Consider the following 25,303-nt stretch of genomic DNA (forward strand, 5'->3'; position numbering starts at 1 on the left):
AGACAATGTTGTCTGCCGTCGCTTGAAGATGCCCAGATTATTTTTAGTGTCGCCTAATTACATACTTAGTCTTAATTAATTAATCAACTTCTCAAATGTTACAATTAGATAAGAAGTGCCAATGCGAAAATTGTAGAGCAACATAAAAAACTCCCGATATGTGTATACAGCTTTCTGTTGCTCAACGCGTGCTACATAAAAGTGACTTTTCCGAGCGTGAACGAAGCCCGCGAATATACGCAAAATTGTCGCGGGACTGGTGGCTCGATGCACTAAATAAGCATGATTTATTCAGTTTATTCAAGTATTTAAAGGACAGAAAAAGGTTCATTTTATTTTTTGGCAGGTAGTTTTTGTCATAAAATGTGGAAAAAAGAGCTAGTCGCGCCAGCAGCGATAAGTAACTAATGAATCGCTGAATTTGGCATTTAAGTAGCTAAGTGGGAGACATGTGCAATGAACCAGAATGAGTGCACTTAGATAAATATTAAGAAAGTAATGTTCGAAAAACTACGCCAATTCAAAAAGAATTCCAATTTGAACTAAGTTTATTTGCAAAATGAACTGTAAATCTAAAAAATATTATATCAATTACTTTTGTTCTAGTTCGTTTCACACATCTCTATGTGAGCAATAAGTGCGCACCATTTCATATCAATATGTTCATTCAAAAAAATTATCAAAGTTTGCATAACATTAGGTGGAGCGAAATCTTGTCTTGAGAAAATTGTAAACAAAAATTTTAACCATGTGAACGTTGTCAGAATTTTAACGACACAGAGGACTAAAATGTAACAGCTTCAAAGCTGGCAATGAGATGCACTGTAGTATGGCTGGTCGGCGGCAACATAAAAGGGAAAACTTATTTTGAATATTTATATAAAAGAATAATGCTGATTTTCAGTTTCGCCATACGAAGGTATGGGTCGGAAAACTCACTACTACTTCCGAACTAATGATGATAGGAAGATAATGTTTTTGCAACATGTTGCTGAATGTTTGGGCAGACATAAAATGTAAAAAAAAATCAATTTAAAAAAACTGTCTGTTGAATGTGGCCTACCAGCTCAAGATCATATAAGTCCAATTTCGAGTAATATACATTACATACAATAATACTAATCAGCATTAATTATTGGTAAGTAAAATGACTGAAGCCAAATTAAGATTCATTACGATTAGATTGCGTAAACGTGACCAAGATTAATAAGGGTAATACGAATAATTCACATTATATTACTTAAACCTAATTTAGAATAATTACGGTTTCATTAATTTCGATCAGTAACATTTATTCCGACTAATTACGTTCACTGGTTAAGTCCATCATTGCAACAGGTCATTAGAATACTTGCAGCACATTTCGTCATCCTTAACACAGCTGCGGTGAGCGTGACTCAGTCTCTCAATTAATCATTCGCCACACGAGTTCAAGAAGGGCGACTCGAAATAATGCTTACGCACTAACATAGTCCCACTAGGGCGTTTCCGCAGTGATTCTTTAACGCAACGTCATGCTTGCATCAAAGCCTGCTGGACAAGTTGTAAGCTCCGAGCCGCCCGAGCTGAATAAAATGTGAGCTCTGCGGACCTACCACTAAAAAATTCGAGCCTACCTATCGAGGGAGGCTGTTCCTTGAAGAAGAGGACTCTATTAAAATCATTCATGGCTGTCAGCATGGCAGACAACGTCTTCGGTACCTTTTTTAAGTGCTAGGAAAACGTTCGCACGAGCGAAAAGTGGCACTCGCGGCTTCATTCATGAATGCACTATGTGCTTTAGACCCAGGCTCCAAGAAGGTCTTCTCCGCAAGCCGGTCGAGATCCTGGTCCAACATCGCACGATACTCCCTCACCGCGCTACCGTGCGCAGCCATTCCACTGCTCGGCGCCGCGCTCCTTGCCTACTTCACGGTCCGCTCGTCGCTCTACGTGAGTGACGTCACAGACTCGCCGACGGCCATGGAGGAGGACGCTGCCCTCGTGTGCTCGGGTGTCGCCTGCCGAGAGGTGGCCGCATTTCTGGCTCACATCGCTGACCACAGCGTGCAGCCTTGCGAAGACTTTTACCTTCACGTCTGCGGCAAGTGGGCGAACGGGACGACTTCGTCGCGCAGCGAAGCCGAGTCGAGCCGACACTTGAGCTACGAGGAACTCAATCGGCGGTCGTTCCTAGCTCGAGTACACCGAACTTTCGCGCACCTGGCCTACAGCCCGCATCTCTGTTCGCCCCGAGATTGCTCGATGGTCCGCTTCCACGACAGCTGCGTGCACTTTGCCTCCAGGCAGCCAGAACTCCAGAGTCGGCCCTCAGTGCAAACAGTTCTCGAGGAAGCGGGGATCAACGCGTCCTCCTGGCTACGTGCTGCGACCCTGACGGAGCTCCTAGAGAACGCCGTAGGCAGCTGCCTTGAAACTGGTTTGATCACAGCGCTTAGCGTCAGGCGCAGCGAGAATGGCGACATCTTCGTTGACGTGGGCGAGTCTCTGGTTCACACCTTGCAAGGCGAGCAGCCCAACGACCTTCGGACGAAGCTCTTCGTGAACGAGTCACTGGCGGACCTGCAGCAACAAGGCTCGGGCGACGAATATATCGAGGCGATTTTGATTTTCGATTCGCAGATAGAAAATGCCAGGAAGACTTTGAACCATTCCGAATTCGACTTCCGGGTGGCTCGAGTTTCTGATCTGCCTTCTCCGCTGTCCGATTTGCATTCCTTTGCCGATCGACACGGTGCAAAGAAACCGGAACAAACGCCTACGAAGTCAGATCACGAGCGATGGTCCCTACAAGTGCGTGCACTGGAGAAAGTCTGTAGTATCATCTCCCTCCTTGGATCTGTTCAGCTGAGCCTCGTCACCACCTACCTGCTGCTAGTGACAGCTTCACAGGTCCTCAAGTACGCCTACTTGTTGCAGCCCACGCAAAGTCCTGAAAATGACTACCTTGTGGCTGAGGTGAGCTCAGCAAATACAATTCTGCATGCATATACGCTGGAACTTCGACATAATAAGGAAGCGGTATTTGCGTTTTAGGAGCGTTCACGAGGTGTCAGGCATGGAGACTCAACAAGAATGATATTAAATGCCACCTCGACTATTTCTTACTACCAAGCACTGCAATAATTGAAGGTAGTACATCTTGCCCCTACAATCGAAACTTTGGCTAGCTTATACGAGCATCCAGTAAGTGCATCATTCAGGCAGATATTCTGGAGCTGCGCGCTAATTTTATAGATAAGCACAAGATAAGCGAAAAAGAAATGCTGTAGTATTTCGCATTGTTCCCGATTGTCTGCCACGCGTTCAATACTGCACCAAAAACTATGCAGGATGAATAGAAAAGATTTTTTCTATGGCAACTCAGAGGAATGTCCAAAGCATAGAAATATATTTGTGTTTACAAAGGTATTTACGTCTTAGTGTATGCCGTAAAGCTGTCGGTCGATGAAATCAATGAAATTATATATATGGCTCCCTTAAACATTCTTAGGATAAGGTTCTGAAAGGACATATCATCTTTAGAGTTTATGTATTCGATTGTTCCACCACGAGACAGAACACCAGGTTGCTTTGTGCTGCGGCAACTGTCGCCAAGGTGTAAATTTCGCAGTTTCTGTTGGGATGCGTTTCATGCATAACTCATACTCAAAGGTTGGCTTCATGTTCTCACGCATTTCAGAATCAACGGCAAGTACCACCTTCACTGAGACATGCCTGGCGCTGTCTGAAGCTTCTAACATTAGAGTTACTACTGTCTTTGCAATTATCGATGAGAACAATATTCACAAACAGTAAATGGGAGTTCGTTTTTCCCAAATTCAAATTTCAAATCGAAATTCAAATTCAAGTTTATTTACCAGACAATATGCTAGAAGGTCCACTGGGCTAAAGACCGTGAAAACGGCTTGACAGGGCCCAAGTGACTGTTACATGGCAGCAGCTATACGAGGTGCATAGCTGTATTCCAAAGCAAATTTCTCTTTCGGTTGAAAATTGTCAAATATTTTTTTTTCTTTCTGTCCACCGAATTTCAACACGTCGGTGCTAACATCCCGATTTGTGAAACAGAGTTCACGAAGGAGGGCTGACTGCTCGACTTCGTGTGCGTCTCTTACTGCGAGCAGTACTTATGAATGAGAGAATGGACCGATCCAGTGAATAGGCGGAGTGAGGAAGGGAGGAATGAGGTGGTCACGTACGATTGTAAACAATCGTGCGTTTGTTCGGTCGAACGAACGCGCTCGTGAACACCGCCGGCCCGTTTTGCTACCTGGCATTGGCCATAAAACTTTACAAGCTGGACTTAGTGACATTCAATTGCTTCCCTTTGCTATGCCAATAAAATGATAGGCAATCACATTTCTTTGCTGACGTTCACAACAAAAGCTGAATATCTCGTGCTTATCCACTAACTGGTCGTCGTAAGAGTTAATGTGACAACGATTATAGCAGGCAACGAGTACTGTATAGCTGTCAGTTCACAGAGAGACAGTGTGTGTATATAGAGGGAAGCAAAGTCAACTTTAAAAAAATACCGGGAATGTCCTATGGAGCGTTCTGGAGAATAATACATTGAATTTACTCTATTTCACAGACTTGCGTGCGAGCAACCGCCACTCATTTTCCGCACCGCTTCCCATTCTGGCTGGCGAGCACCACGGAGACTCCGGAAGCTCACTTCTACCTCAACGCGATGATCACCGCTCTTAGGATGTCAGCAATGGACACGCCCTACGTTGCGAAATCGATCACGATAAACGGCTCAGAATTGACTGCTGCGCCAGTGGAGACGCTCAGTGAGTGCTGTAGACATCAACGCGATACGATTATACTGACAGCTCCTCAAAGTGCCAGTCATGTTAAGATCCGGAAGCCAAATCTCCCGATCCAGCTAACGCGGAGTGAGTTTTGCTCTTGACACAAAGTTCAGTGCTCTTACTTTTCCTCGCTCTTATACGCTACATGTTAATTCTGATTTCTACAAAAGAAGTATCTGAAGTAAGCCCGACAACAACCTTTAAAGGAAGATCGGGATGACTAGATAACACCCGTAAACACTGCACAGGCGGTAGACAGGAAAAGTAAACACAACAATAGTATAGCGCACTGCTGTGCAGACACACTGTCATCAAGCCTCAAAAACCAATTGAATGGAGCTACCTACACGGAAAATAGGAAGAAAATGCAGACGTTCTTTAACACGAGCCTATAAAGCTATAGTTGTCAGAGAATCGTCGTCGTCGTGCTCGCATCAGGCGCTGCCTAAGCATAAGAGCGAAGGATCATGATGAACTAGTGCACTGATATACCGACACAACGTCCATTCAGACGTTAACCACCTAACACTGCGTAGAGGCTCCGAAGCATTGAAAACGCGCTGTTTCTTTTCCTTCCCGTGTTTTCCGTGTAATTCTTCTCCGAAAGCCTGCCATGCAAAATGCGCACTTTGGCGCTGCAGCTGTCGCTGCAGGCGGCTTCGGGGACACAGAAGCGCCCTCTCTGTCCGAAGATTTCCTGCGTTCCGTCATCCAGTTAAGCAGGAGGCCGCTGGCCGCGGACTGGCTGGAAGCGAGCTCGGCGACCCGGCTGCAACTGCGAGGCGACGTTGGTCAAGGAGTCATCGGTGCCACCGTGACAGTGCCATCACTATTCCTCACGGCAGATCTGTTGCACGCCGAGGCGTCGGAGGAGAGCCTCGATTACTCGACGGTTGGAGTCCGGATGCTTGTCACGTGGGCCACCAGTGCAGCGCTCGACAGGCAAGCGGTCCCCCTGTCAACCCACGGTGCCAATTTTGGCTCAAGTCTATTGGATAACGTTTGTCAAAATTCCCTCCTTCGACCTTTTCTAGCAGCGGTATTGGCTCAATGTCACCCGTTAGCCAAAAAGGGTTAGTTTGGTAGTCTAATAAAACAGTTTCGGGAGTTTTATGCGTTAATGAATTTTGCATGACTCTTTGCGTCAGAGCTATTTTAGTCGTAAAAACAAAAAAAGATATATCTAAAGAAGAGAGGAACGAAATCGAGGAGTCCCCACAACATTCTCCGGTCAATACGTCGCGATGCATGCTTAGGCCATTCTAGCAGTGCTTGCTCTTTCCGCGATCGTGTTTTTGGCGCTATAATCGCTGCAGTTAGTCCGTTCTGTAGCATTCCGTACTCGCCTGGCATCACTGCTTCCCAACGTGTTTTTTTTTTTTTTTTTTTTTTGCGAATTCTCTGCGGCAACTATTGGTAGTCGGGTGCGGCTCAGCGAATTTCTCGTTTCTCTCTCCGATCGTCTGTGCCAATGCAGCGAAACCAACGCAACCGGGGCAAGTTTGGCCACGCACCGACGCTGCATCGTAGACCACGCGGTCGAGCTGGGTCTCAGCGAGCACGCGCTCAGCTCGATCCTTTTCCTGCCCTGGGCTCTGGACGTGGCGCTGGCCTCCGCCACGAGGGACGCCTTCGCCGAGCGGCTGCTGGCGGCCAAGCGACGCCTCTTCTTTCGCCGCTTCTGCCTGACCTCGTGCGGCGACGCGCAAGCGGCCGAGCTCTGCCGATACGGCGTCCGCCATTCCGGTGCCTTCGCGCGGGCCTTCGAATGCAGTGGCCCTCCACAGCGCCTGCCGTGTTGAAAGCTTCTGTCGTGCGCTGTTCGGCTCGCAAAACCAGCGCTTACTCAATGCTCTATCACTTCGTCGCATCAACTCTAAATGCCGGAAAGCAAATTCTTTTGCATTCTTTTGCAGCCTAGAAATCTAATCTTGGTCAGTTCTGTAGTGATCCAGCAGCTTCACTAATTACATTCGGGTAGGCTGGAGAATTCTCCTTGAATTTTATTTTCGTATAGTTGTCAGGAAATAAAAAAATAAACTGTGAGGAAAGGTTTCTGTGAATGTGCTAAAGCATTACTTTGTCCTTTGTAGCCGATGTGCACAGAATTCTTGTGGTCCCTAGAAGAGGCGTTATGTCCTTGTGTCCAAGCATCGCTCAGAGATAATAAGGGTCCTGATATAAAGCTAAACATATGATGTTGCCCGAAAGATGGTGTATATCTAAATAATGTACCACATCGCGTGGGAAGCTGGCAGATGACGGCACTCACCTGTTGCACGTGGTTTATGCATGCCGATTACCTAATATCTTTGGAGCTTTATCTCAGTTTTTGGCTTTTACTTTTATGCACAGACCACAGTGTTGTAGGCATGCATTTAATAGGAGGACGCAAGGAACATGCTCAGGGAGAAACACCATTGACGACAATATCACAAATGGCTCGGTGCAATCAGATCGACCTCGCATACGTTCTCTTTCTGCGTCAGTTACGCTTTAAGAGACCGTTAAATTGCAAAATATTCGTTCACGTAGCTCATACAGGAGCATGTACAACAAAAATTTATTTGCTTCGCTGATAATCTCATAGACGCTCCAAACTACTCGTTTGCTTTAGCCACCCAAGATCAATTGTTGCAAAGTTAATGAACGTTGCTTCGCTAATTACCCACGCAACTGCTCAACTTACTCTGAACACTCGAATGATTAAATGATGTCACCAAGATTTATATTGATTTTACATTTTTATTTAGTACAGTAGAAAACACCCGGCATATTGATGGTTCAGTAGGCTTCTTGTAAAGCAAGTGCGAAAGCTTGGTCAGGATATTTTGGCACAAATCAAGTTCATGAGCTTTAACGAATATGCCCAAACGTGAACTTCTGCTTTTACAATGCGAATGTCATTCAGGCTGCTCGCACGCGCAGGTTTTTGAGAGGAAGGGGGGAGAAGAGAGTGCATATGTGTGTCTACGTCTTAAGTATTCCAGATTACGCCAGGAAACCGAGCCTGATGCCACCAACGCTCAGATATCAAATCTGGAGCGCGCAAAATGTTCTCACATAGCTTATGTGATGTACCGTAGCGCTGAGGTGCTTCTTCTAAAATGTAGGAGAATCAGTTGTAAAGGCAGCAGTGCACAGTTTGGCACAAGCGTTTAAGCTCGTGACCTTGATCTGCGCCGGGATAACCTTTCCAAGCCTTAACACTTGCTCTATAAGAAGCGTACAGCACCATGAATATCCCGGTAGTACATTTTAACGGCACCAAATTCTAAGAAATAGACCAATGTAAATCTTGTTTACATTATTATTATCATTCGAGTATTCAAATTGGTAACATCTAGATACGGAGTAAGTTGAGCAGTTATTTGCATAATAAAAGAAGCTACGGTAATTGACCTTAGGCGGCTAAGGCAAATGAACAGCTTGGAGCCAGTCCTCGAGATTATCTAGCTGAGCGAAGAAATATTTATTAAACATGCTTCTGTAAGGGCCACGGGAACAAGTGTTTTGCAAATAAACTCTTTGGAAGCATAATTGACGCAAAAAAAGAATGTAAGGACGACCTGACCGCCCCCAGCCTTCTGTGATATCATCAATGGCATCGCTCCCTGAGCATGTTCCTTGCGGCCAGTCCGCTTTCGATATATATTTAATGACTCATTGTGGTTGCTTAGTGGCTATGATGTTGGACTGCTGAGCACGAGGTCGCGGGATCGAATCCAGGCCACGGCGGCCGCATTTCGATGGAGGCGAAATGCCAAAACACCTGTGATTTACGTGGACGTTAAAGAACCCCAGGTGGTCAAAATTCCCGGAGTCCTCCACTACGGCGTGCCTCATAATCAGAAAGTGTATTTGGAACGTAAAACCCCATAAGTTATATATATAAACTTCATTTTTTAGGCAAGCAGTTTAATGTTTAGCGTCAATAGAGCAGCGAACGTGTGCCGCCGAAAGCTTGCTTGGTCGCAGAAGGGATGCAGGACACGCAATGATGGTGCAGATTTAGGGCGCCATTGTCCTCAAGACAATGCGCCGCCGCCGAGGCAAGGAAGATAACGAAGACGAACCGCTTGGCAGGTCCTCGCACAGCCATGCCGATGGTGATGGTGCTATCGAGGATAAATACAGGGCAGCAATATTGACGTTACAGGCACCTTTACAGCGCAGATGCACACCTCTACCCCGCAATGCATTTGTCGTGTCCGTGGGTAAAAATGTGGGCCGATCCCGGAGGTTGTGCATTATGGGGCCCTCCGAAGCGGAAGTGAAGCAGGCTTCAAGCACTCCAATAATAATAATAATAATAATAATAATAATAATAATGGAATAAATCAGTCAAATTTAAAGCCGAAAGGTATGCTGGAATCTTTTGTGAACAGCACATGGACTCACGAGCAGGACGCGTTGGCATATATGCAGAGGTTGAAATGTATGTACGACCATACACCCTTGACTCGCAAGAGGACAGTGCCACCGACTATACGGATGTATGTGCTGTACAAGCGAAAGACGGAATTATAAATTATAATATCTACTGTGTATATCTATCCATGCGCACCCAAGTATGATATCGAGAAGTTCATGACGACGAACTTGGCATCGGTTAGCCGTGATAGCACTAGCCCTGTGATCACCAGTGGAAACTTCAATGTGGGCATTTCAAAGCCACACACGTAATGGCTCACTGAGATTGTGTAAGAAAAGTTTGGCTTGAAGTGCCACACCAATTCAAGTCACTCAGCTATGCATCAACAGTCGTGTATGAATTTAACTTTGACCAAGGTTCTGTATAAAGTTGTAACCGAACCAGCGCGTGTATATCACAGTATTCACAAAGCTATCGTCACTATCATTACCAAATGATGAAAATAAATACAAGTCCCGTTGTCTAACCATGTATAATGTGCTACAGCTTAGTTGGTCATCCACCTTCACAGCGTGGAATGGCTCCATTATTCTTCTTGCATTGCTTTCGCTTTCAGAAAGAGATAATACTATAAAGGCAGTGCCATTCGTTCCAGCCTCTGCGGATATAAATATTGGTTCAAATAAACTCTACATACGCGCCGTGGTTGCTTAGTGGCAATGGTGTTGGGCTGCTAAGCACAAATTCGCGGGATGCAATCCAAGGCGGCCGCACTTCGATGGGGGTGGAATGCGAAAAGACCCGTGTACTTATACTTAGGTGAACGTTAAAACACCCAGGTGGTCGAAATTATTCTAGAGTCCCCCACTCCGGCGTGCCTCATAATCAGATCGTGGTTTTGGCACGTAAAGGAAAAGGTTACTCACCATTTTATTCGTTGTAAGGCCGATATCCAGTATTGTCTTTTGATACAACACTGCCGACCTCTCAAGCGTCCGTGTCTGAGTGTACCCGTGAGGTCATTGCCCGAGCCGAAGAAGCACGCCAAGTTGCTCATCGTCGCCTTTGTGCTTGTCAGAACAAGCAGAAAAACATTTGTGAGAGTCGTCACCGGGACGCCGGCTATAGACAAGAACGGCACCGAGAGCGGCGCTGCTGCGCCGGCGTTGAGAGCGCCGCATGCGAAGCAAAATTCTCTCGTTCGCACCGCCTTGATTGCCTCCTGCACTGCGCGTGTTTGGGCACGTTTCGTGCCGCGCGCGGTGTGTGCCTACGGGTGTGCGCGTGGACATTTCATTCGAAGAGCGATGTACAGTCTGTTTCACATTTAGGGGGAAACTCGGAGCGCATTGCATCGCGATGCGGCGAGCGCTTGAGTCAGGCGGCGGCAGCAGCTCGCGCAGGTGCTCGAGGGGCGGGATCTTGAACGGCGTCGTCTGCTACGGCGGCGCGCGCTGGCCGCACTGTCGGGAAACCGTCTACTGTCAGTTGCAGGGCGCCCATCTCATCGTTACTGCGTGAAATGAGCCGGTATTCTTTACTAAGCGTTGTGCGACGCCCACTGATACGCCTCGAAGGTAAGTTCATCGCTGCAGGGCAGTCATAGACGACGCACTGATTCCATACATTCTTGACGGCCCGTTTCTGGAAGGCGACTATATATTCTAACGCGATAGGTCGCCGATCCACACTGCTCGCGTTGTGCAAGAACTGCTGGAAGAGCGCGCAGTCACTCTCTTGGGGTGGTCGCCTCAATCCGCGGGCGCCAACATCATTTAAAATGTCTGGGGCTCGTTGAAAGTATCGCTGCCGCACCATCCCCTCTATCAGTCGCCCGAAGATAGGCTTCGATCCACCATCGTCAGCGACTGAGACGTGCTGCGAATGAACACATCCCTGATCAAGTCATTCTACACTTCACTGCCTTCAGGATGAGCGCTGTCATCGCTGCCGCTGGGGACATGACGAGATACTAACCGAAGTTCCGAGCGTGACGTGTCCAATTCCCCGCCGGCGGGCAGGGTCTGTCTGGTGTAGTGATTGATTGTCGAGAAAAATCACTTGCAGCTCATTGTCTTAACCTAAAACATTCCTTTAATCGTACCCGTTTGTTTCATCGTGTTCGACCCCCATAGTAATCATTGTTGAGTGCTTTGTTTTCCTTTCGAGTCAAACAAAGACTGAGCACGTTGCGCGCACATCTTGGTGCGTCTTGTCGCTGCTTATTACGGTAGCACACACAGTGAAGAAATATACGTGCACGCGCTCAGTACCCCACCCTTTCGAAAGAACAAACGAAGCATGCTGTTAAAAGAAGTTTGTGGAACTCCATTATCGCTAATGAAGGCTCAGAGTTTGGCGCCGCACAACGTTTAGTAAACAATTTCAGCTCAGCTCCCGCAGTGCCGATGAAATCGGTACTCTGCCCCTGACAGTAGCACGCTTCCCGACAATGCGGCCAGCACGCGCCGCCGTAGCAGACGACGGAGATCACGACTCCGCCCCTCGAGCGTCTGCGCCTGCTCGAGCTGCTGCCGCCGCACGACTCCATTGCTTGCCGCACCGCAATGCAATACGTTCCGAGTTTTCCCCTAAGTGTGAAACAGACTGTACACGCTTCTATTTGCCTTTAAGAAGATCGGTACGCTTGACGATTATTTTTATGGCTGCAATGCGGCGAAAGGGCAGCGTCTGCTTAAACAGTTAAGTGACGCTGAGCACGTAATTGGAAACGACATCGTATGTGCCGCCGGAAAAATCGTCAGCACATACGATGCGGCACATGCATACGGCACATACGAGCTAAAGTCATTTTTGCAGTTTCTCACAATATGTTTGCTAGAAATCCGTGCTCTGATGGCGACAACGGATTTCCATCGACACTGTGCGGAAATAAACAAAATATATCGCTGCATAGCACAAGTACGACATGCGCACACAACTTCAACTAGTACGTCCCCTACAATATGGAATAGAGGCAGCAATGTAGACAGCTTGGCCATTTTTTAACAGTGCTCAAGAGGCGGAAGTTGAAAGTATTAGTAATCATTCCCGCTTCAGCAATGCCGGCGCGACCAAGACGCGGGCGTGTATCGTCCAGTAACTCGATCGATCGGTGCAGTGGTGAAGCGGGAATGAACTCCGGTCATGTTCAATGCATCGTGCACATATTCAATTCCTAGGCACGCGTGAACTTCGGCCACTGCTAGCGCATACAACAAAAGTGGTTTCCATTCTTGGGCAGCGCACACACAAACGAAACACGAGAAAGAAGACAGGACAAGCGCTCGTCGAACAACTGAACGTTTTCATATGAATAAAAGGATTATGTACCGAGTAATTCTTAAATTCATGTGGGTTACATATAAAAACCGTCATACAGTTAGGAGTGATCAATGAACGAGCTCGCTTCGTTTGCCAGTTGTTTACTTCGCTCGGCGCACCGAAGTAATCCATGTCTGTCGTCTGCTTTTTTCGTACCGTTTTCTTGTGAATCGGCAGAATTTCACTGGTGGCATCAACCCTTTCGTGTTTACATTGCTGTCGTGACAGTTAACAACACAATAATAATTTCCGGTCATCCGAAGAGGCGTCGTCGCAAACAAGAGACGCTGCGCGCAGCGCGAACTGAACGCGGGCGCGATCGTGAAGGGAAGCGGCGGCGGAAACCTACCCCCGTTGGAGGTGAAATCGTTCCGCCAGGGGAGAAACGAGCGCTGGCGTCTAGGATGAAACTTGGCGTGCGGTCGTCTATGTTCCCGGGGATCTATCTTGTCCTATGATCTCCCACCCACCGCGTCGGCCTCCCGAATAACTAATGTCTCACTATACTCCGGTCCTTACCGAGGCCTATCCGGTCACACCTACTACTCGCTCCATCCCGACTTCCCATGACGTCGTTCATATCAGCCGCCTAAAACGCTACGAGTCTCTTTCTGCATAAGAAGCACCGAGACACCGCTTCCACGTCGGGCGGAAATATGTTAACACTGCTCTGCACAACGCTGAGAAAGATGAGCACGAGCTTGGAACTGAAGAGAACAATGCTTCAGTGACTAGCCTCCTGCAGGGTTGTCCTTGTCAATTACTGTATATTACTGCACATACTGCAAATGCGTTTTCCGTCCTGCTTCTTCTCTCCGCAACAATATTATTCTAAATAGAACCTAAGGGAAGCTTTAGCTCCTACATGAGAAATGAGCAATCCTTTCTTCTGAGAACCACTGCACCGAAATTAATGAGTTCTGTTGAACTTAAAAGAAATAGTTAAAATGTGATTTCATAGAGCGAATTTTTTATTTAGCTGGCACCTTTCTTTTTCCACAAATTCTGAAGAATTGCGATTCAAGAAACAAGACTGGAAGCATGCAGCTCTGTAACTGAGCAACAAAAACAATATCGCAGTTCTGTAAGCTGCACCTAATATATCTAAAGCGAACAAAAATGATATACGCCACCTTGAAATATGCCACTAACTTGCGATTTTGCCATTAGCAAAACCTTTACAACTATCCTGAAAAATTCACATAAGTCGTGAATTCATACGTCAAATTTGTCCGATTTACATACTTCAACGGATGCAATCTATAGAGATGCGATGTTAGTTCTTTATGCTAAGTAACGGGTTTGTAAACTTGGTACTTCTATTTTTTTTAGACTTATCGGTTTCCGACAATTCTTGTGGAAACTGCCATGACCTAAATCAACATTATTGCTGCAATCACTGTGATTTAACGTTCCCTCTTAAATGCAACAATTCTCATTCAAATCTGTTGAGCGGTTTTCTCATAAAAACATTTAGGCATCTTACACTTATTTGAGCAGCCGGCATCGGAGATCGGCCCGAGCTTGTGGGGATGCGCGACTCTCACGCATCCCCTGATATGCTGTTTTCCCGCACGGCTCGCGTGGCCTGGCGCCCGCGGCGGTCGGAGTGGTACAAGCGCGGTGCGAGAGATGGCGCGACTGTCGCGCCGCGGCGGGGTTAATTACTCGGGCGCCGAGAGACAAGGCGCGTCCTCTTTGGTTCGAGATCGTCGGCGGGCGCCGTCCAATGCTTCTGCGAGACTGTTTCGCGTGGCCGCCTTCGAACGTGCCACCATTCGCGTGACTGTACACGCGAATGACCAGGCGTTGGGATCCAGCATGGGGCGAACATATTCGCTCGCTATCCGGTCGCTCGGTGAGTCAGACTTCTAGATTTGTCACGCGCCCATCGGCATGTTTTGTGGATAGCAACTCGGCTAGCTGCCATTGATCTATGAAAGGTGCAATAAATGCCCTTGTGATTGTTTGCACTACTGTGTTGTCGTTCCTTTGTCCCAAGAGTACGGAGGAGAAGCCCGTATCTCCCACAAGCTAAAGCTTCCTCTTAATGCATCACGCCGATTCGATAGGAATCCCACGAAACATAACGCTGACTCTACCCAAGCCCGCGGCCGCAGTGGTGCACAAACAAGAAAAACAATCAAGAAAGAAAGAAATTGAAGGACACTTTATAAATTCCAAAGTGTGTTCGGCAAAACCCTGTGCCCATTCGACTGACTATTCCGTGTCTTTGTGTGTGTGTGTGTGTGTGTGTGTGCGTGCGTGCGTGCGTGCGTGCGTGCGTGTGTGTGTGTGTGTGTGTGTGTGTGTGTGTGTGTGTGTGTGTGTGTGTGTGTGTGTGTGTGTGTGTGTGTGTGTGTGTGTGCGTGTGTGTGTGTGTGTGTGTGTGTGTGTGTGTGACACCCCCAGTGCAATGGGCACAGGCTTTCGCCGAACACACTTTGGAATTTACAGAGCGTCCTTCAATTTTTTTGACAAAGTGTGGTTTGAAGTAAACGATGGACCGTTTATTCATGAATTCAATGTATTTGCTTTAATGCCCCATGAATTCCCTATGCTTGGCTGGGTCGACGCCTACGATAGCTGCCTTGTGATCACTGAAATGTACTGATATGTACTCAAGATCTTTGGTGGTTCGATACGTCTGGAAGACGAGATCAAGACAGCTGCCATGCTGCGTGGTGGCTGTCGTCGTCGGCGTGACCAACTGTAACGCTAGTGAACTTTGTAGACCACTCACAAATGCATGTCTGTTCCTAGCGTCTTGGTTGAAATCCCCGACGACGTTCCAGGGCACGGACGGTCGGACGCCGCGAGTATGAGCCATTAAAGGCTTTCGACTTAACACCAATGGAAGCTTTGCGAGAGCAGTTATCTCGGCCAGACATCTCATCCGCGATACCGAGAAGCTGTCTGGCCAGGCGCCTAGCAAGATCGTCGATTCATTGCCAGTCGAGCAAGTAGCTGGTCGTCTTCGAGACAAGGCTGAACATAAGCGCGCTCGTTTCCAATCATTCAGGCGAAGCAACAGTCGAAGTGTGTGCTTCTTCTTACTGTGTTTTCTTTAGTTGTGCGTAATGGCATACGTCATGGCGTGAATTTCAATTCTTTAAGGTCGATACACCACGTGGTGGCGAAAAAAGGAAACTAAAGGTATGTCCAGAATTCCTGGGTATGGTTTTTCCATCTTCTGCTGCTTTTTTTTTTCTCTGGACATGTCTGGGAAAGCCCTTCTACTTTCATCTGGTTCCTACTTCAGCAGCTCAACGTGTTGCTTCAGGTTTAATTCATATACACATTGGACACATGTACGCGCTTGAGTAAAAAAAGAATACTGATTGCTTGGCACAAAAGGTATGGCCACATAAATCCCATTAAACCAGGCACTACCCAGTGAGCCAAACTAGCGTGAAAGAAGTTAGCCGAATACAAACGGACAGACAAAGATACACAGAGGCAGATATACAACAGTCTGGATGAAGTTCCCAAAGAATAATAATCGCATTAAAATTCGGATCATGTTTTCGTATGAGGATGGGGTCGTTCTTCAAAGAAAAGGAGGAAGATGAAGTAGCTCATAACCAGCCGGCGGTTTCTGCCTTGCTCAGAGCAGTTCCTTTCACAAGCCGACTGCCAGAGGTACTGCGCACTCCTTCCATCTTGTGCTCCGCGCAAGCCTTCGACATACGTCGTGCGCCAGTCTGCAGCCTGCGGAAAAGAAAAGGACAGAGACGAGGCGAACTGAAATCCCTCTAGCACCCACCGTGCGAAGAGCCACATCGCCACAACCATGCGACAGGAGGTCACAGCGGTAGACGCATCGCGCCACGATGTCGGCGGTGGCGACAGTGTAGCCTCGGCCGCGGCACTAGCCTGTGTGGTGCTCTGCCTGCTCCTCACGCTGGCCGTTGTCATGTCGACCATCTCTTTCTACAACCAGCAGGCAATCTTCTTGCACGCCGTCAAAGACAAGGCGCCTCGAAGTGCTCCAGGCGTTCGCAGTGGGTCGGAGACGAAAGTGCAGCCGTCCTCCAGAACGCCGAAACTTTCCCCTCCACGTGTCGAGTCTGCTCCAGCCGACACGAGCGCGACAACTGCTGCCGAAGACGACGTTCTGTATTAGCCTTAAGCCGCATCGTTGCCCGTATTTTGTAGACTGACACGGTTCATTCTTGTTTTCTTCGTCGTTACTGTATCCAATTCTTTTAAACATTATCGAGACTCTCTTGAAATATCACGAACGTGAACGCAGGTTGGCGGGTTTGTCAGACTCGGTTCATGACGAAAGTTGGCAGCACTCCTGGACGAAGAACTTCTGTCAGTACCTTTGGACGCCACTCCCAGGTCATAGAACCATCCCTTCTCTAAATGAAATTTTCATTCATTCATTCATTCATTCATTCATTCATTCATTCTCATTCATTCCAGAAAAAACAAAGACGCAATATTTAAGGATGGTGTTAGAATCGTCTCTGAGCCACTATGCAGAGTCCTTCCTTTCTGTAACCTTTTTTATTTTATGTTCGCATCATGTTAATGATTGATGATAGTCACCGCAGGGCCTTTGGTCCCCTGGTCACCACAAAGGTATCCGCGGAATACTAAAAGCTGCACAAATATATATATATATATATATATATATATATATATATATATATATATATATATATATATATATATATATATATATATAATAAGGCACCGGTTAGGCCGTAGGTGTTCTATTTCAACAAGCGAGCCACCCACTATTACGGCCCTGAGAGGTTCTAATGAATATGTACAGATGACGACCAAATGCACACATTGCGATATATTATATATATATATACACACAACTTGTGGTGAAGTTTAAGGCTAGAGTTCAATTAGCCAACAAATATAATGGGGGGGGGGTAGTAATGAGTGAGTGAGTGAGTGAGTGAGTGAGTGAGTGAGTGAGTGAGTGAGTGAGTGAGTGAGTGAGTGAGTGAGTGAGTGAGTGAGTGAGTGAGTGAGTGAGTGAGTGAGTGAGTGAGTGAGTGAGTGAGTGAGTGAGTGAGTGAATAAACTTTATTGTAGGTCCGGCGAGGACGCGAACTCGTCGCGCACCCGGCTAGTCCCACGTCGGGACCGGCAGGTCTAGCCCACCGGCCCGGTCGCGGGCACGCTGGACGGCCAGGATTTGCTTTTCTAGAGCGGGGCTACGCAAAAGCGAGTCCCACTCCTCCTTGATGAACTTGGGGTATGTCGACCCACACTCCCACAGCATGTGCACTAGAGTGGAGGTCTGCCCGCAGGAGGGGCAGGCGTCGTCGCGATACACGTCCGGGTAAGCCTCGTGGAGAACGGACAGACACGGATACGTACTGGTCTGCAGAAGCCTAAGCGAAACGGCTTGCGCCCTATTCAACTTGGGGTGAGGGGGCGGAAAGACCCTTCTAGACATGTAGAAGAATTTAATAAGCTCGTTGTGAGTAGCGGGAGCGTCCCTGTGGCCGTAGGGAGGAGGGGAGTCGGTGCTTCTTGTAGAGGAAGCGCGGTCGGTGAGGTCACGCGCAGCCTCGTGAGCAGACTCATTGAGGTTCGGGGGAGCACCCTCGACCGACCCTACGTGAGCTGGAAACCAGTGGATGGAATGATGCGTGAGAGCATCTCGACTCGAGCTGCTAAGAAGACGAGCAGCTTGCTTGGCGATGCAACCCTTCTGAAAAGCCCTAACTGCTGTTTTGGAATCGCTATATATCTCAGATCCACGACCATCTAGCAGGGCGAGGGCGATGGCGGCTTGCTCGGCGACACCGGGGTCTGAAGTGCGAATGGAGGCGCAGTTGGAAATCTTGCCGCTGGAGTCGACCACAACGATGGCAAAGGTCTTCCCATCGCTGTACTCCGCGGCGTCGACGAAGCCTGCTCTAATGTCTCGTTGCTTGATCTGTTTGAGGATGGCTGCTGCTCTGGCCTTGCGTCTGCCCTCGTTATGGACGGGATGGACGTTTCGGGGCACAGGGGCCACTTCGAACTTGTCTCGAATGCACCTGGGGATCGGGGTACTGACCATCGGGAATCCCGCAGGTTGGTAACCCAGCTCTTCGAGGATGTGTCTACCTGCCGCTGTGGTGCTCAAGCGAGTGAGTTGCGCGCGTTCTTGGGCTTCGGCAATCTCCTCGGCAGTGTTATGCACCCCCAGCCTAAGAAGATCCTCGGTATGGGTCCTGATGGGTAGCCCGAGAGCCCTCTTGACCACTTTGCGGATGAGAGCGTTGAGTTTGTCTCGCTCCGCTTTGAGCCAGTTATGCATAGAAATTGTGTACGTAAAGTGACATAGTACGAATGCATTGATAAGCCTGAGGAGATTGTTTTCCTTCATTCCTCGGTGCCGGTTTGCTATTCTGCGAACGAGGCGGAAAGCGTTGTCCGTCTTTGCGATGATCTTGCGGAGAGCCGTTCCGTTCCCGCCGTTGAATTCGACAAACATGCCCAGGACCCGAATAACGTCAACCCTGGGTATCACCCCCCCGTCACAAGTGCGAAGACTGATGCTGCTTTCGGAGACTGGCTTCCAATCTTTGGGTCTGCCTCCCTTCTCTTTTCTGTAAAGCAGAAGCTCCGACTTGGCGGGGGAGCATCGAAGTCCGGTGGGGCGGAGATACTCCTCGATCACGTCTATCGCCTCCTGCATGGATTCTTCGACTCTGCCCTCGCAGCCGCTGGAGCACCATAAGGTGATGTCGTCGGCGTATATGGTGTGCTTGACGCCCTCTACGCGTGCCAACCTCTCGGAAAGACCAATCATACAGATGTTGAACAGGGTGGGTGAGATGACGGCGCCCTGAGGAGTGCCCCGCCCTCCGAGGGGCACATCGTTGGAGCGGAAGTCCCCAATGCGAAGCTTGGCCTTCCTGTCCGTTAGGAAAGAGCTGACGTAGCTATGGAATCTGGAGCCGAGACCCAGATCTGAAATGGTCTTTACGATGAAGCTGTGGAGCACGTTGTCGAAAGCTTTCTCGAGGTCCAGACCGAGCAAAGCCTTGACGTCTCTGGAACGGCCATCCACAATCTGATGCTTTATTAGGCGCATTGCATCCTGCGTCGAGAGTCCGGCGCGGAAGCCGATCATGTTGTACGTGTAAACCGCGTTGTCTTCGAGGTACCCGTTGACCCTGTTGAGGACGACGCGCTCCATGACCTTGCTGACGCAGGAGGTTAGAGAAATCGGCCTGAGGTTCTCGATGTTCGGGGCCTTGCCGGGCTTGGGAATGAGCACCGTGCAGGCCATCTTCCATTCTGCAGGAACAACGCCACTATTCCAGGACTCGTTGATTTTGTCGGTCAGGAAGACGATCGACGTGTCCTCGAGATTTCTCAACATTCTGTTGGTGACTCCGTCTGGACCCGGCGCAGACTTGCGGTTGAGCGCGAAGATGGCCTGTCTAACCTCGGCAATGGAGAAGTCTTCGTCGAGCTCGGGGCGTGGAGGGCCTCGGTAGTCTGGGAGTTGGGTCACTGGATCTCCGTCGCGACGGACGGGCAAGTACTTCTGTACCAGTTTTGCGACGAGCTCATCGACCGTGTGAGAGCTGGTGGCCTCGTGAGGGGCCCTGGCCAACGTATGCCTCTGATTTGACTTTGAGCCGCTTTCGTCGAGAAGGTGCTTCAACATACCCCAGGATTTGTCGTTGCGCATCTGTCCGTCGATGGATTCGCAGAGCTCGTCCCACTGCTGCTGGCATAGCGCCTTGCAGTGGTCATCGATGACCTTGTTGAGCTCCGAGATCTTTTTTCGGAGTCTGCGATTGAGCCTTTGACCCTTCCATCGGCGAAGCAGGGCGTTTTTGGCCTCGATCAGGTGGGCAAGTCTGCTGTCCATCCGCTCGACGTCGAGATCGGTTTCCACTTTCTTGGTAGCCGCGGAAGCGTCGTTCCGGACGCCTTCGCACCATTCTTCGAGGGTGGCGGGTGCCCTGGCTCTGCTGTGTTCTTCGCAAATCTTGCGAAAGTGGTCCCAATCGATGAACGTGAATTCCTTGATCCTACTCCGAGACACCTTGAAGTTGGTCTCGAGAATGTAGTGGTCGCTGCCGAACTCCATGGCGGTGTTCTCCCAGCCCACGTCCTCAACGTTCCTGACGAACGCTAGGTCAGGTGTCGAGTCCCGGGTGACGGAGTTGCCGATGCGAGTAGGAAAATTCTTGTCAGTGACCAGAGTGAGGTCCATCTCGTTGGCGTCTTGCCACAGGTTGCGCCCCTTGGTAGTGTCGTAGACGTAACCCCAGATGCCGTACGGTGCGTTGAAGTCACCGACGACGACCAAGGGTCGAGGGCCGGCCAAGTCGGTCGCTTTCTTGAGGATGGTCTTGAACTGCTGGCGCGAGTCCCTGGGGTTGCTGTAGATATTGAGGACGAACACGCTGTTTCTGCGCTGATTCTGGTGTGGTACGTCGAGCAGGATCTCAACCATGACATATTCAATTCTACCACACCCCAGCTTGAGGTCGTGGGTGAGATGAGTCAGCCTTTTATCAATCAAGGTGCAAATCCCTCGCCCCCCGGGGTAGTATATAAAGAAAACCTCCTGGCACCATCAATCGTTAATTTCGTTCATGTGTTGGCCAAGATTTTGGCCAGTCAGCCAAAACTCAACATAAGTAAAAGCTGAACATTTTTGTTTTCATTCATGCATTCCGTACCGGAAAAATACTGACCGCCACGCAGTGCGAAAGTGTCATTCTGCAGAAGCAATTTTCATACACAACTGAAATTTGTACATAATGAGCGAACATAAGATTCCAGAAAATCGAAACCAATGCGAAAATTAACCATCACGGGCTGGTCACACGGAACTTGACTGTCACGTGCTTTACGACGGCGACACATTTTGTGGCTTACAGAAAGAAGGTAGAGTAAAATACATGTATTTCATTGACAGTATGAGACCCAGTATGAGACAGCATGAGACCCACAGAACTATAAGCTGGCTACATGCATATGCACGAACAGGAAGTAGCCTATAATTGCTCTCATTATTTGAACTACATGCTGAATGAGAGAGCATATTTCTATAGCGCTTACAAGTGCATATAATCTTCCTGTCGTCATACTTTGCGTCATATTCATAAGACAGAAAAGCACGGCAAGTTTTAGGACACTACTTTGACAGAACAGCAACGCAAGGAACAAACCCGTCATAAAATAAACTTAATAGCCCTCTTCATCGCATGGGGGATTACCGCATCGTACTTAATTAGCATTGAATACTCTATACTTGTATTAACGGTATTATTAAATACATTTTGCGGGCAAAACGAATCACAGTGCGCCTCGTCTATAAAACGGGTGCTCAAAAACTTGCCCACACGGAAGCTGAGGCTAAAGCAATGTAACTGAGCGTATGGTACCGCCTACGCTCCAAAATTCAGATAAAGTAGAGCTTCAACCTTGTTCAACAGGATATCTTAATAATGGTGCATCAAAACGCAAGAAGAAATTACGTGCGTACATCCTTTTGCCGTCACTGCTCTTGAAGTTTGATAAAACATCACGACTGCATCTGTTCTTTTTTTTTTGTTTTTTTTTTTACTTTAGCCTTGGCTGTATGTGTCGTCAAAGTAAAGAGTGCACAAAATGCGTAGCCCTACAACCACGCACTCAAGCCGTTTAGTACAAGTATTTCGCCGACAGCAGTTGGGCTGCCATCATGACGGATGGGTCGAGCGACACTACTCCTATGTCAGTCTACTCAGGCTTGCACAGAACTGGTTTACTCATGCAAAATGAATACCTGCTCCGAAAGTAAAGTGAAACACTTGTGCTTACCTGCTGTCATTAGGAAACCTGAAAAACTGTGAAAAACACATGCGATGCCCCGTTTAGCCATCTTCGTCTAATGCTTGGTTGACCTGGTATCCTGCGTCTGCCGTTCGTTGCACGCCCGATCAAGCTTCTCTGTCTTATCTCTTACACCTTCATACTTGAGTCGACAAGCGAAGCAGATGACCAAGCGCGATCCGACTTGTGATATCGCTGAGCGAGTGGCAAGGGTGAGCGGGGGTGAGCTCGACCAACACCACCTAGATAGCACAAGGCCTGTTTACTCCGATCCATGACGTCACGCTACCTGGCCCGAAATGTCCATTGACAAGGCTGGCGCGATAAAAGCGGTGACGTCAAAATCACTGTTGCCGACTCGGGAGCATCCCCATTAGATTCTATGGCAGCCGGGTTGGCCGGGCCAGCTAACATGACGTCATGGACCGGAGTGAAAAGGCCTTGCGCTATCTAGGTGGTGTTGGCTCGACGGACGCACGAAGACAACCACTTCCCGCGCTTCGTCCGATTTAAAATTCGCAAAAAGAGAAATAAAAAATAAGTTAGGATGTCGGGCAACCGCTTGGAGCGCGCACGTTCCTTGAAGCAAACCGGCACTCGCCTTCTGGGGGTTGTTCATAGCCAAACAAGGGAACCGGCAGGGAAGGTGGGTGTAGCACTGATGACTGTCACGTCGTGTCTTCTGACGCCCCTGATCATCGCTGGTCAACGAACGAGCCAGCTGGCGGTAATCTTCAGCGCATCGGGCGACTTCTGAAATTGTAGTGCACTTAGAGGCGTCAGGTCCGTAGGGAAGGATAGTATCCAGTTGACACGAAGGCTCATGTCCATACAAGAGAAAAAAAGGTCAAAAACCGGTGGTCGCTTCCGTCGCGGTGTTATACGCAAACGTAACGAACGTGAGTACACTCTTAGACCAATGGGTCCCTTTGGGGTGTATATTTGCCACACAACGATACAATCTAAAAAACGTTTACACCCTTTGGGATGTACAGGCGCCGACAAAAGTGGTATACTCCACGCAGATTGCTACTGCAGCGGCGTCGCTCGGCATTTTGGCGAGCTGAAACACGAAACATTGAGACGAGTCAAGCGACATGCTTGCAGATAATAAAGGGCACCCATTGGCTGTCTCGATCATAGAGTTACTATACTGATTCTAGAGGACAAGCTACCCATAGGGCCCATGCATTGAAATCGGGAACCGCAAGAGCGCCGCCATGTTGCTACGCGCCGAGGTTGCCAGATCCTGAGACGCTTGCTAGACTTGGTGACAGTAGTCAGTTTTAATCCGGCAACCGTAGAAGCGCAGCAGCATGGCGTCTCGCTTGAAGTGTCGTGATCACGACCTACTGTATAGTAGGTCGTGGTCGTGAGGTGTGCGTGCAGCCGTGTGTTTTGGCTTTATAAGTTGGTTCTTTATTCTATGTTGCGGGACGGTGTGGCTGTGGTCCATGTTGGCCGTACAGGTGGCAGTTATGCAACCGAGGGATGATCCTGTTGAAGTTTCCGGCGGTATGCGGTTTTCAGCGGTCACGCCTGTTGCAGGAGTGTCACTCGACGAGGTTACGAGCTCGAAGCTGTGGTCAGATTCCTCGTTGGCGTTCCGTAATTCTCTTCGCACGGGCGCGGTATGTTGCAAAAGCCGCTTTCGCGAACTACCGCCGCGACGATATATCGTTTTTTTTTATTATTACAAGTACTGATCCAGCTGTAGGGCACACGTAACCGACAAACGGAAGTCTCAGGAGAGCACCTGTGATTATAATAAAGCAGGCGGCGCAGGAACTCCAGGGCACCCAAGGGACAGTGGGGGGATCAAAGCTCGAAGCAGAACGGTACGTAGGTTGGGGCCGCCGAGGCAGGTGTGTGCCAGGGAGTGTTCGCACGGACAGCTCCCCTGGCACGCGCAGCAGTGCCTCGCAAGGTCGAGATACTTTAAAAGGCACCTGCGCCCATGATCTTTCTTTTACCTCTGTGCAGTGAGCACGATTAACGAGAATAATATGGAGGGCATCCGGTGCAGTCGCGAATGCGTAATGGCAAATGTAGCTCGCGTCGCCTGGCGTGTGTAGTAATATCAGAGTTGGTTGTACGAACTTTATGCATAATACGCTTTGTTACGGTACCTTAACGGAATGGGTCTAGAGGACGGTGTTGGTACATTTTTTCGTACCGCCCTAATCCTATACCCCCCCCCTACAAACACACACACATACCCCCTTTTCTTTATGTATACATACAATTACTTGCCATGACGGATCATAGCCTCCTTTATTTTTGAAAAATAGAGGAGGCTATGGGACGGATTGACCAGTTGAGTTGTCAACTTGTCAGTAACTGTCATAGGAATCACTGTAATAAACACAATTCCACGATTGGATTGTTTACTTTCATTTTTTGTTGTAACACTGAGAACTACATAGAACTTTATTTTGTATATGTGAGAGACGTATGTGGATATCATGAGCTTAAGCCAATGTGCGATACACAGACAAAGCAGCTGCTACAACATGAACTGCATTGAGGGCCACACAACACATACGTAATTAAAGGTGCAAAATATAGGGGGAAGCTTCAAAATACGCTCTGTAGCACTGCAAAGTATAACGTATATTGTATGTGTACAATAAATGTTAAAAAAAGACAATGCATCAATGTCCCATTTGCCTCCAAGTTTATTATCAAGTTCAAGTTTACTGAAGTTTATTATGAGCATATGTACAACAAGAATCTACTGACACACCCGCAGTCAAGGTGGCTCTTCAAGGTGTGCTGGCTGCCTCAGTGTAAGAAAAAGAAATTGGGTGAATGTCGACACCAGTACCACTGCTTCTTGCCTCTGTCCTGCACATGCCTCCGCGGCATCTTTGTGCACAAGTGTGCTGGCGAGGCGAGGCGTAGGAGTCATCCGAGAGAAAGAGTATCGTTTACATGGAGAAGTGGCTGTTCACATTGCCTGTCGCTTTCCCTCAAA

General features: G+C 48.4%; 1 long non-coding RNA gene across 1 annotated transcript in view; it reads right to left on the minus strand.

Annotated features, from left to right (window-relative positions):
- LOC140214037 (uncharacterized) overlaps positions 1–22,553 on the minus strand; it is a 219,858-nt gene extending 197,305 nt beyond the window's left edge. The window contains exon 1 of the long non-coding RNA XR_011890950.1: positions 22,315–22,553. This is a non-coding gene — a long non-coding RNA (uncharacterized lncRNA). The remainder of the gene's footprint in view (positions 1–22,314) is intronic.
- Positions 22,554–25,303: the final 2,750 nt, after the last annotated feature.

The sequence above is a fragment of the Dermacentor andersoni genome, chromosome 11 (genome assembly GCF_023375885.2).
Source record: "Dermacentor andersoni chromosome 11, qqDerAnde1_hic_scaffold, whole genome shotgun sequence".
NCBI classification, from domain to species: domain Eukaryota; kingdom Metazoa; phylum Arthropoda; class Arachnida; order Ixodida; family Ixodidae; genus Dermacentor; species Dermacentor andersoni.